The following is a 13,488-nucleotide window of genomic DNA, read 5'->3' as shown; positions in this document are numbered from 1 at the left end:
AAAATGCCATGCCTATGTTAAACTAATCAAGATTTTCCTCTGGGGCTTGGGATGGCTGGTATGAACCTGGACAAAATCAGGTTTCCTTTTTACGGAAGGAAGAAGGGAAATGGATGCTAAGAAGGCAATCAAGGAGATTTACTATAATTTTTAAAAATTCAAAAGAGATTTATATGTGACTCGGAGAGTAATTTAATAGTAAGATCCTTAAAATGCTATCTATCTACACGAACAGAGCTTATTTTCCTGCCACAGTGTCTTCAGTTTGCTTCCTCAGACATTATCATCCTCTTCCTTCTTGGTACCCTTGCCAGCATTTTGCCAGGATAATGAGCTGGAATGTGCCAACCATGAGTGTGTGCCACGTGACCTGTGGTGTGATGGAGAGTCGGATTGCTTGGACAGCTCAGATGAATGGGACTGTGGTAAGCTTCTGGTGGCTGCCATCTGCCCAGAATTCACATGCTTGTCAGCCATTTACACTAAATGAATCCTCAGTTACTTCACGGGTTTTACCAACCAAGTTCATCTATTTTTGTTTAACTATTTAAAAGCTGGCAGTAGTGATTCATGGGTATTATTTCTAAGTAACAAAAAAAAAATTCCCCCCCAAGTTACAGCTCTGTTTGAAATGTCTATATTATGTGTGTACTATTCCACATTCAAATGTCTGGAAGCATGTCATTTTTAGACTTAGATTTTATTCATCACTCAAGTTCAATAGTGGTGAATAATCAGTCATTCTTGGATCATTACTTCCCTGGATGAAGATATGGGGGTCTCTTTGTCGGCTCTATGCCTTGCCCCTCATCCAGATGGAATTTCTGCCAACTTCCTACCAAGGGAAGGACTTGAAGTCATCTCTGCTAATGTGGCATCTTGTTATCTTGATTTTTCTGACCCATCCCTTCATTCTACACACATCACTCTTCTCATTCACTCTGCTTCTATCTTAGTCTTCTGCATCCTCTGACTAAGTCCTGTGTTTCCTGTGTGCTGTGATCAGGTACATAGTATTCCACAAATGAACCAGTGCAGAGGCTAGGGATCTGTGCATATGTGACCCGGAATTAGCACCACCTTCACATACTTCCATTTTCAAATGCTTGAAAAATTCATGTAGTTTCAAATATCTCCTTACAATTAGTTCTGCTAATCCCCAGATGACTTCAAGGCACCAAGGCTCTGCCTCTGGCCATCTTCTAACTCATAAAGAAATGTCAAGAGCTGCCTTTCTCTTTCACTAGAGTCTGCAGCTCTTTGAAAGCAGAGCACATAATGATTTCACTTTTTCTAGTCTCCTGTCACATTGAGGGAGCAGTGGTTTGCACATAACATGTCAACCCCAAATGGTTCTCAACTAAAATAAATATGAATGAATGTATGCAGTCAAAGCAAAGACATACAGACCTCTGCTTCTCAGGAGAAGTGTTTTTAATTAGGCTTTCTCGTATTTTTCCCCCCTCAGTGACCCTCTCTAAAAATGGGAGCTCCTCCTCATTCCTGGCTGTTCACAGATCTGCAACAGAACACCACGTGTGTGCTGACGGCTGGCAGGAGATGTTGAGTCAGCTGGCCTGCAGGCAGATGGGTTTAGGGTAAGGTCAGTAGTTTGTAGCATTGATGAGTTTCTCAGAGGGATCCATGAACCTTAGCAGTAATACCTTCCTTATGAATGATGGAGACCTGGAAAATAAGAGCCCCCCAAAGCCTTGGAAATGAATCCGGTGTGAGGAACTTATTTAATTCTAGGCACCTGCTCTGTAGACTGTGGGCTGCAAATCTATTATGATGAAGCCTTGAAAATAAATGAAGTAATTATATTTTAAGCACTTCTGAAATGGGATACGTTCACTACTTATAAAAGCATTCAGATGGTCTCTTCTGTGGAACCTGGATGGAAAAGTCTTCATGCCCCTTCCTGAGGTTATTGGAAATTTCTTTTTAAGCAACACACTTTTTTTTTTATAGAAGGCAAGTTGAGAAATAGAAGCTGAAGCTGCTGGTATTTCTATTTATCCTAAGTAATACAGGAAATATACATCAAGGAAAAAGACCTACTCTGGGCTTTACATACCCAGGCTGAAATGGACACTTTAAATGGGGAGGAATACTATTTTGTTAGGTGTTCTGTTCCCATTCCTTCAGCAAAAGAAAGCCGCCATCTGCATCACCACAGATCACCACAGAACATATACAGGATGTCGTATACATATGTATCTGTTATGTGACTTATATGGCATTGTGATTTGTTATGGTAGTGAGATATATATATATATATATGAGATTTTAGTGTAAATACAGGAATCAGGGAAATAAAAGGTAAGGGGAGTCTTGTAATTCCAGAGGTAAATTCAGAGTTAATGGAATTTTTTCAGGATCCACTGAGCAAATAAAAATTGTTTACAACAATGAGGCATTCAGCTCAGCAACTAGCTGCATGTTTTTGCTGTCCCAGTTTGAAGACTGTATCACTACTAACATCTTGAACCCTGTTCTCCCATGTCAAGGCCCACATTTTTGGAAATTTGAGTAACTGGCACTGTTTATAATAAAAGAATTTTAATGTTTTCCAGCATTAGAAAAAATATAGCTGTCATGATCTATTGAATTATTGTATCCAAATGAAATGGGATATGATTTTGGTTAGATAAATGGAAAAGCCCTTGAAAGTGCTTATCTTGTGTCTCTCACCAAGACCTAGGGGTATTTCTTAATATGAAAATTCAATTACATAATGAGATTAGCTCTACAGAGAGTTCCGAGGATAAGTCAGACCTGCAGATTTACAACCAGAGCCACAGTTTTGATAAGCCACCATAAACATAGCGGTTGAATTGCAAATAGAAGAGATCTTGTTTTAAATGTCTCTATCATTTTTGTGTATTTCCCACATATTAGACTTTGAGCTATTTTGGTTGCATTTGGCATACTTAGTGTTGTATTACTGGCCTCTGTTGCCTCAGTCTAGCACATTTCTGTCACTGCAAAATTAAACTATGTGCCCATATGTAGTCACTCTCAACTGTCCTCCAGAGCCAGTAAATCATTCATATACTTTTCATCTCTATGCATTTCACTACTACTCTGAATGTTTTTATAATGAAGCATCTAGCATGTGATCTTTTTGCCTAGATAATACTCTCAAGCATGTGTGTTACAGTATATGCCAACTCTTCATTATTGTTCATAGCTAAATAATATTTCATTGAATTGTTATACATGTTTAGACTGCTCCCATTTCCAGTGTTATTCCATAGTCAATTATCACTTCAAACGTTTGAGTTGTTTCTACTTCTTATTTTTTTTAATGCATATGAGATTTTAAAATAACCAGATAGGATATGAATAACTTCAATCCCAATATCAGGAAGTAGAGAAAAGAGGATTGCCTCAAGTTTGAAGTCACCCTGGTGTGGCTTCAAGGGCAGCCAGACCTATAGAGGTACTCTGAAAACAAAAGTTCACGTATTCCATTTTCCCTAGTTTATGACTCTGCTTTGTTTTGTTTTTTGAGACAGGGTTTCTCTGTGGGCAGTCCTGGCTGCCCTAGAACTCACTCTGTAGACCAGGCTGGCCTCAAACTCACAGACATCCACCTGACTCTGCCTCCCCGGTGCTGGCTGGGATTGAAGGTGTGTGCCACCACAATCCAGCTACTTTTTCAACTCTGAAAGTAAAATGTTAATATTTTAGATAAAGCCCCAATAGATGTATGGATGCTTTTATTTTTGATAACTTTTGTCCACTGAGAGGCAGGGAGAATCTAAGGTAGAAATATAGTTGAAAAGCCATGACTGAATTCATGAGTAAATAGTATCAGGTCATCTAAAACTGGCTTCAGCTATACTTATAAATTTATTTTACTGCCTCACACACTGACAGAAACACAGAGAGGCTGAAAAGGCAAAGAATGAAGATGATGGCTAGGTGAGGTCACATTCTTGGTGCGAGGATAGGCTGCTTGGAAAGATGCTGTTTCCTAGGTCTCTGGAGACTAGCTATGTCATACAAATTCATACTTCTGCTACTGATGCCTCAAACAATTTCTAAATAGCCTTCATCTTGGAGTCTCAGTCATTGATTTCAAAGTCTTTCTGACCATGATTGGTCTACACTCTGGGTTGGAGTGGGAGGAGAATGGCTTTCTTTCTTTGGTTTCAGAATGGAGTGTTCCTTGCACTGGCTGGCCTCTAGCTTTTTTTAGTCAAAAAATTGAACCTTAGAAATCAACCCTTAATTGGTTCTATTCATCTTCCATCTAGTACTTTTTTTTTATTTTGTGGAGTATGTGCTTATGAGCAAAGATCTAAACTGGACTTTGCGCAGGGGATACAAAGGGGAATGCCATCACTGGGCTTGATAGTGTAATAGGAAAGACATTTGGGAGAACAACAAAGAACATAAAGGTTGGCTTTGCTTTAATATTTGACAGTTCTTCCCCAGCAAGTAAACCTCAGTAGGCAATGGCAGTATTAATCCTACCAGGGAACACTAGAGACTACTGGGTAATACAATAGATGGTATCTTTGACTATGGTTTTGCCCAAAATATAGAAACATTCTCCAAAGAGATGATTCTTTTCTTTTGATTAACTTTAAAAGATTAAGGCAAAAAAGTTCAAATTACAGCTAACTCCATAAAGAAATCCTGCCTGTCAAATAGATCCAAGACACAGTTCTGCAGATGAGCTCACATTCTGTAGAGATAGAGACGTGGAAGTTCATATTCCCCTAAATTTATCCTCAAATGCTAGATGTCTCAAACCTGCATTTGCTGAGGATTAGAGGGAAGAATAAGTTCTGATTTGTGTTATTCATTAAGTACAGGTGTGTATGTTTTTGATACTGAAAGTAGAAGTCAATACACTGTCAAAAGACCTCACGATCTTGATTTATACCTTCGTCTAACCAGCAAAGCATAGTACTTCCAGCCTGGGGAGAACCCTGAAAGAACCTACAGCTGAGAGGAAGCCTTCAGGTTCAACAAAAAAAACTTGGACAATTACGGGTCTACCATTTTTGCTCCAAGAAATGGATAGCAGAAACTGAATCTGAAAAAAAGCCCATGTACATCCTTTTAATCAACTCTACCAGAAATATTGCTGTGCCATCCCTGAAAACACATATAATATCTGCTTTTGTTTTTCACTTTTTCTGTTTTGCATAGTGTTTTCCAAGTTCATCCATATTGTTGATTTATGATGTTGCAACAAATAGTCACCTGTAAGCATCCATACATTTTCAAGTTTCTTGGATAGAAAATACTTAGAACTAGAATTACTCTAGCAAATGATAACTTATATTTAATTTTTAAAAGAGCTACTAAAGTCTTTTCCAAAGGTGCTATAGCATTTCATACTCCTGTCATCAAGGTATTAGTTATAGTTTCTTCATATCCTTGTCAGCTCTGCTTGTTAAGTAATTTTTGATAGCCAGTCTAGTGGGAATGTGAAAGTATTTTCACTGTGATATTGATTTGCATTTCCATAATTGATAATGGTATACAACACAGTTAAAAAAATTTTAGTCATTCATTTCTGACTTATATTCCCAGAAAAGATAGAACTCTTTATCCTTATGGATTCAGTCTTTTCATTTTGTGTATATAAATGTTTTCTTGCATATATGTCTGTGAACCATGTGTATGCTTGGTGACCATGGAAGCCAAAAGAAGATATAAGATCCCCTAGAATTGGCGTTAATGGACTGTTGTGAGCCACCATGTGACTGCTGGGAACTGAACTAGGATCTGCAAAAGCAACAAGCGCTCTTAACCACGTAGCCATCCATCCCTCCAGATTTCTTTTTATTATTAATTATCTGAAAAAGTCATGCACGTGTATAGTATATTTTGATCACATTCATTCCTCATTACCTTCTTTTGTGTTTATTGGCTGGGAAAAATCTACCCTATACAGCATAATCCAAGGGTTTTTTACTTCTTGGGAAAAAGTACAGTACTGAGTTTGCATGTCTGAGTAGAAACCACATGAAGCAAGCCCATGGAGCGCCATGACCTTCACATGGCAGTTTTGGAACTTTTGTGTAGCTTTTTAGTTGTATACATAGGGAATTAATTTCTTTACAATCCTAAAATGTTGGTGGTTAAGTGTCTAGGTAGAAAGAAAACCTAGAGTTCAATGTGTGTGTTTATAGTGCTTCCTAGAATGTTGTATTTTTGGTGAAAAGGGAATAATTTTCCTGAAAAGGTAGCCTGAAAAGGGAGAGGATTTTTAAAAAGTTTTTTCATGAGACTACTTGGCATATTCTTTGAAAAACAAAAGCAAAGTATTACTGTTGTTATAAAAACATATGTTTATGGCCACTAATAGTAAGCTTGGCTAGGAATTTGGATATCTGTTAGGAAACTGAATTTCATAGTGTGTCAGTTGAGTCTGTGAATAATTTGTGAAATTAAATGGAGAGTTCTTAGTGAGGTAGAGAAACTCTCCATTATTAACTGCAGTGAACAAGACAGGAGCTCAAGTTAATCACATTTGCTTTCTCTCATGTTACATTTGGTTGTAGACAATTCATCATTAAAAATAGATCCCACCAGTGTTTATCAAATAAAAACCAGCTTCCCTGAGTTCTTCAGAGCCAAATACTGTCCAGAGCCAGTCCTTACCCTTTTAGTCTTGACCCTAGTAATAGCAGGACCGATTGTGAACCATGAGATTCAGGAGCAGGAATTTATTTTGGTTCACACATATCTCCATGATATCAGATTCCCAGGCCTTACTAATGGTTAGGGCATTGATTTGGACATGAATGTGAGACCTGGGAAATAAGAACATGGTACATCTTGAGTGACCTTCAACACTTGACCCAAGAGGATTTGAGTTCTTTATACTGGAAGTTGTTACATGGCAGTATCCTTTTGAAATGGCACCAGACAACTCCTACTGATGGCTTAATTTCTGATCTTAGGTTTTCTCATCTTGCCTTTAAAAATTACCTCCAAGTCAGCAGTGATATGCTACTTTCATCTCAAAGCTATTTATCTTTTCTTATTATATTACAATCTAAGTAGAAAAAGTTCAGTACCTTTATTCTAGCATTTTATAAAATATCAGTCCCTGTTATACACTACTAATCTTCAAGTATCCCCCTACTTCTTCACTAAATATTAGACTAATCTGATTACTGTTGTTCTAACACTCTGAATTCTTTCCAGCTAGGGCAGTTTTCCCTCCCTGGTCTTTCTCCCTGGAATTCTGATCACTAACCCCAAACCTCATCATCATTCATGAGTGACTCCTACATGGGTGACTTAGACAAACTTCCTGACTGAAATGATCTTCACTCCACCACATTTGACTTTGTCTCTTTTGAAGCCCTTACCCCCCAGGGCTCTAAATAACTTTTGAATAAAGAAATAGCTGTAGTCTATTGCTTTCACTGAAAATGGTAGCCACTAAGTTTTTGGTTTGATTTCCATTTCTTCTTGTTAACTTATAGTTATTCCATTTTAATGTCCTCTTGACTGTGTCAGTTATTTAAACTTTCTTAAAGTAACATTTGTTTTGAGTTTCAACCAGTCTAATAGCAATACCTGTTTGAACACAACTGGCTCACCCATTTAATAAACATAGTCAAGTTTAATTTCAGCACCCTTTCTTAAACTTTTTACATTACCCAAAAGCCAACATGCAAGGAATTGTGTAGATTCCTAACGGCAAGTGCAGTCATCCCTTGAAATACCCTAGTAGATAAATGACAGTTAAACCATTAATCTCCAGTCCCCTTCTCCTTTGGAACACACTTCCCCTTGCTTCCCATGTTATTGTTCACTGTCTATTTATCCCTGGGAGACAAATGAGTGCTAACATCTTTGAGCAGGACCTTCTCCTCTTGGCTGAGGTGAAGGTACATTAATCAAAACCAGATGAAAGTACCTCACTCCCAGGCTCTTGTGAGCAGCACAGAGCTACTTAAAGTTCTTCATCAAGTTTTGTTTCCGTCAAAACCTTTCCATTTTGGTCACAATATTGACTGAATGTTTGGTTTGTAGCTATTAGGAAGCCAGTCACCTGACTAAAGAAATGTCAGCTGCAAAGAAGAAAACTACTACTTTATCTTCCTCCCTCCCTAGATGCAAAAGTAAATGGAAGTGTGTAAGCTCTTGCTGTCCTCCAGAGTCTATTGTCTTATGGACACATATAAGCTTTTGCTGTTCTCTTAATGTCTAGGTACAGGGCCCCTGTGTTTTTGGAAACATTCTCATTTGCATTCTTAAAGTAAGCAAGGCCAGTTATAACAGGATCATGTGGCACTGGTAACTTCTAGCTTTAAACAATGATAAAAATAAGCTGAAAGGTGATTAGCATTTTCTTTAAAACCAAAACAAGGTGTTGTCAATAAAAGGCTTTAGTTAAAATGCTTGAGTCTCATGTATCAAAAAGACAAAGGGATGCCCCAAAATGTCTTCTCTAAGTTATCAAAAAAGAGATGGGAGTTTCTAACAGAATATTTAAAAAGGCAAAGTATTTACACAAAAATATACTTACCACCTGACACAACTTATTCAGTTTTGAAAGACTGAGTTTTATTATCAGATGATAGTTTAATCTATAATGTTTATGGTTGATTGCTGTTTATACCTTAATTTAAATGTTTAAAATACTGTTATTAATATTTTAACGTTAGATATTATTTAATTGATAGTTATTAATAATAAATAATTTACTTCAGTTATAGTTTCATAGCTTTTATACTGAAATTATTGAATATTCAATGTTTTTAATATTGCAAAACTGAATATATAGTAATTAAATGAATAGTTACTAAATTAAATAAAATAAATAATAAATTAAATATAAATTAATACTATAAGAGGATACCTTTCTCATTTTTCTTAAAGGTGGTTTTGTTATTTGTACTTATAGATTGCGCCCAACATAATAATTATATTCTGCCTCTGAAATAGACAAATAGATTGTAAGATAAGACAACTGTGCATTTTCAGTTGGAATTTCAATAAAATATATTTTAATTACAAATTTACTAGAAATATAGACACAGACTTTATGCCCCACTCCAAACATTTGTATTAAAGGGAGTTGTGCTGTGGCAAGTATAAGCTGAGCTGTCTAAACAGAGAAATGATTCAGTAGTAGTATTCATTCATGTTTGTCAGAAACCCATTAATGCCATTGTGTCAAAAATCTCTAGCTCATTCTTCAGTTTGATAAGTAACTTAACTGGCCTCCAATTATTTATCTTGTAACAGGCCCACAGTTGTGAGCTACCTTAAGTTTTATTTACAAAATAGGACCCAAATAAAGGTAATGATATGATAGTCTCCAAGAAAAGACTGGATTCTAAGTATTCTCGTGGAAATGTTCTGCATTCTGAACAGGATACTTGGAGGGACAGAAAACTGAGCCTGTCATCTACACAGGCTTTTGTATTTCAATACCAGCTCTCAAGCACTGAGAGTGAACAATGGGGTCATTCTTCTCCAGCAACAGATACACTAGAGTAGAGTCTATTGTCCTATGGGCATGTGTAAGCTCTTGCTGTTCTCTGAGTCTATTGTCCTATGGAAGTGTGTAAGCTCTTGCTGTCCTCTGGAGTCTGTTGTTTTATGGGCATATGTAAATTCTTGCTGCTCTCTTGATGTGTAGATACAGGGCCCCTGACTTTTGGAAACATACTCATTTGCATTCTTAAAATAAGCGAGGCCAGTTATAACAGGATCATGGGATACCTGTTATTACATACCAAGCCATGGATAAAGATGGAACCAGAATGGTCTAGTGATCTGATGACAGTTCCTTTCAGAGTGTCAGGATGGCACTGGGGGGGGGGGGGGGGGGAATACAGCTCAGTTGTCAAATGCTTAAACATCCTGGGATTGATGTCTGTACAAAAACAAAACAAAGTGTAGCCTGTCAGATGTCTCAGAACTCTGAATAAATTTTGCAATCTCATTTCAACAAGGGAAAATCACAGTGTACATCTTTTACAACTGCACAAATCCTAAGAAGCAAATTCTGTCTTCTGAGCCTAGATTTCTATAGGGGGGACCTTTCTAGGACCTCAGCTCTGTGGATACTTAAATTCCTTCACAAAATGAAATATTATTTGCACTTAGGTGTGTCCTTCTACATATTTAAGCCATCTCTAGATTATTAATAATACCTTGTTTGCCTGTGTAAGTCCTGTATAAATACTCGTGGTTTAAGGAATAATGTCAGAAGTGTTCAGATGCAACCTTCACTTCCTCCGTATTTCTCTTCCTCCAGTGGGTTCAGACTGGACCCTCAGACACTCAGGGCCAGTATAGAGCTGACCATTCAACAGACACTTATTCTCAGAACCTAGAACAGCCGTGAGTCTCTGTATTTCCTGTTGTTTATTGCAGAGAGACACTTGTCTGATTAAGGTTTCAAGTAGCATTCAGACATACATATTCTTGATACATAAGAATATATTAGAGTTACTGTTTGGAAAGAACTCATACTATTAACCATATATTTAAAATGTTCAGTGATTCTGTTTTTCCTGAATTTATAGTCAAACCATTCTTGTGCCTAGAGGCAAAGGTAAAACAAAATATTTCAGATGGTAACTGCTGATATTCTTTTTTTAAAAACAAAGTTTTTTTTTAAATTTAGAAACAATGTTATTTTACATATCAATCCACCCCCCATTCCCTCTCCCTCCCATCTCCCTCCCCAAGTCCCCCAACTCCCCCCCACCCACTCCCCAAGGACAGTGAGGCCATCCATGGGAGATTATCAAAGTCTGTCACATCATTTGGGGGAGGGCCTAGGCCCTCTTCCGTGTATCTGGGATGAAATAGTATCTCTCCATAGAGAATGTGCTCCCAAAGTCCATTTGTGCACTAGGGATACAGTCTAGTTCCACTGTTAGAGGTCCCATAGACTGCCCAGGCCTCCTAACTTGCACCCACATTCAAAGAGCTTGGTTCTGTTCAATACTGGTTCCCCTGCTTTATGACTGGGGTCCCTGTGCTCTCATTAGGTCAGGTCAGCTGTTTCTGTGGGTTTCTCCAGTACAGTTTTGACTTCTTTGCTCCTCCCTCCTCCCTCTCTACAACTGGAATACAGCTCAGTGCTTATCTGTGGGTGTCGGCTTCTGCTTCCATTAGTTACTGGATGAAAGCTCTAGTATGGCAATTAATGTAGTCATCAATGTCATTATGGGGGAACTGCTGATATTCTATTAAAATATTAAAAAAATAATTAGAACCACCATTGCTATATATGAAGACTAACATGATTGAGTAAATATATGAAACACACACACACCATATCAGTGTGCAGTTTCAAAAGAATATTGTATGTTCTGTGAGTGAAGAGGGCCATGTGATTTTTCTCTGTGTAAGAGGTAGACTCAGGTGTCAACCCTGGGGATTCAGTTACCAGTTCTGCCATCTGCTTACTGGTGACTATGGGCCAATTACTTACTCATTTTTTTTCTTTCAATTTTTCATCTTAAAAATGGAAAGTAATGATAAAGCTATAAAGTGCTTGATAAAACAAGTTGGTCATTTAATATTTGCAATAGTTCTTACACATGAGCAAATCAACAACACAGAAAATACATTGAGACTGAAAGGAGAGGGTGATATATGATGTACATATACTGAAGAGTTGACCCGGATGCTCAAAGGCCATTTAAATTTTGTCTCTACGTATCTGAAATGGAAAGAAATTTTTTTTTGTGCTATCTATTTTCCACATATACTAACGTATTAATTTAATAATTTTTTATTTTCAAATAAAAATATAATTATATTATTATCCCCTTACATTTCCTTCCTCCAACCCCTCCCATACCCTGCCTTGCTCTTTCTCAAAACCATGGCTTCTTTTTTTTTCTTTGGTTTTTAAACATTTAAGCCTATGTATGTGTGCATGTGTGCCTAAATACATAAATATAACCTGCTAAGTTTCTTCAGTGTTACTTGTATGCATATAATTTGAGGGATGACCTCCTGCTGTTGGACCACTGATTGTGGGGCTCATCCCCAGGGAGGACTATTTTTCCGTTCTCAGCATTCCTTGTTGCCTGTAATTCTTTGTCTGGAGGTGGGCCCCATGAGATTTCCCTCTTCTGTGATGGCTGGCTTTCTTTTGGTGGTGTGCTTCTTCAGGTCTAGTTTAGGCAGCCATGTTGTTGAGGGATCACATGTGAAGCCTCTCTGTTGTTTCTAGGAGACACAATCTCACAGCAGCTTTTTGGTCCTGTGACTCTTACATTCTTTATGCCCCTTCCCCAACTTAGATGCAGGAATCGTGTTATAGATTTATCACTTGTGGCTGGGCACCTCAGGAATCACTCATTCTCTGTACTTTGATTAGTTGTGTCTTTGTATAATGACCTCCATTGGCTGTAAAAGAAGTTCCTTTGATGAGGGTGAGAGCAACACTTGCCTGTGGGTGGGCATAAGGGCAGGTATTTAGAATGCAGTTAAGAATTATGCTAGCTTAGAGTGATAGAAGTACAATCTACTCTAAGATCCATGGCTTCTTCCCTAGCCCCAGGTGATTGACTGGATTTCCAGTCCCAGGTACAATTTCCCTCCTGTTGAGTGGGTCTTAGTCCAACCAGAGAGCTTCTGGTTTCCATCAAGACATAAATGCTACTATTGGTCCCTTAAAGTTGAGGTGCCACTCTGGTCATTGTTTTGGCTTATAGGTGCAGCTGGCTAGGTCTTAGTTGCTTCACTCCTTCAGAACTTTCGTCACTAGTCCTTAAAGAGGAGGCTTTCAGCTCAGAACCACTCAGATCCTCCATGTCCTGTATTTGAAGTTCATGGTGTCTTCAGCAAAAGGATTTATTTTCAACCTCTGGGAGGAACCAAGGACAACAAAAATAGCCTATATTATTTCAGGACAACCCTGACCAACAATTTGAAAGGGAGTTCCTCATGCTTTGTATGGAGGTTTTTATTGGATAGTTTAGGGCCCTTGCAGGGCAGTATGGTCAGTGCAAGTAGGATAATTTCATTTGAGCTATTTATGTAAATATATGCATATTTACATGTACATGTATATACATAGATTTATATATGTTGTATGTTATATGGGTAAACAAATAGTAATAAGATTCTTTATGGTGGTTTCAGACCTCCTTAGTGTTACCCTTCCTCCTACCTCCCTTTCCTTCTGTGTTGACCTCTCTATTTCCCTATCCCAATTTACACCCTGTCTTACCCAAATCCCTCTTCAAAATCACTTATATCTTTCTATTCTCCTGCTTATTGATTCCCCCCATGTTCCCCTTTTTTCCTTCATTGTTTCTGCAGTCACCCAGGTTATATACTCATGTCTCAAGATTTGGAGCTAGGAACTGCAGATGAGAGAGAACATGAATGTTTGTTTTTCTGTGTCTGGGCTACTCCACTCAGTATAGTATTTTCTAGTTCCACCCACTTATCTGTAAATCTAAAAGAGTTATCTCCTACACAAGGACAGTAGAACAGTAGAATGAATGACAGTCACCAGACAGT

At 37.9% G+C, this 13,488-nt stretch overlaps 1 pseudogene; it reads left to right on the top strand.

The window, feature by feature from the left end:
* The window catches only part of LOC127229339 (atrial natriuretic peptide-converting enzyme-like), a 55,283-nt pseudogene that overhangs the window by 13,970 nt on the left and 27,825 nt on the right, over nucleotides 1–13,488 (top strand).

The sequence above is a fragment of the Phodopus roborovskii genome, unplaced genomic scaffold, assembly GCF_943737965.1.
Source record: "Phodopus roborovskii unplaced genomic scaffold, PHOROB, whole genome shotgun sequence".
Taxonomy (NCBI): Eukaryota; Metazoa; Chordata; class Mammalia; order Rodentia; family Cricetidae; genus Phodopus; species Phodopus roborovskii.
The sequence above is the reverse complement of the archived record's forward strand: the minus strand, read 5'-3'. Positions and strand labels throughout refer to the sequence as shown.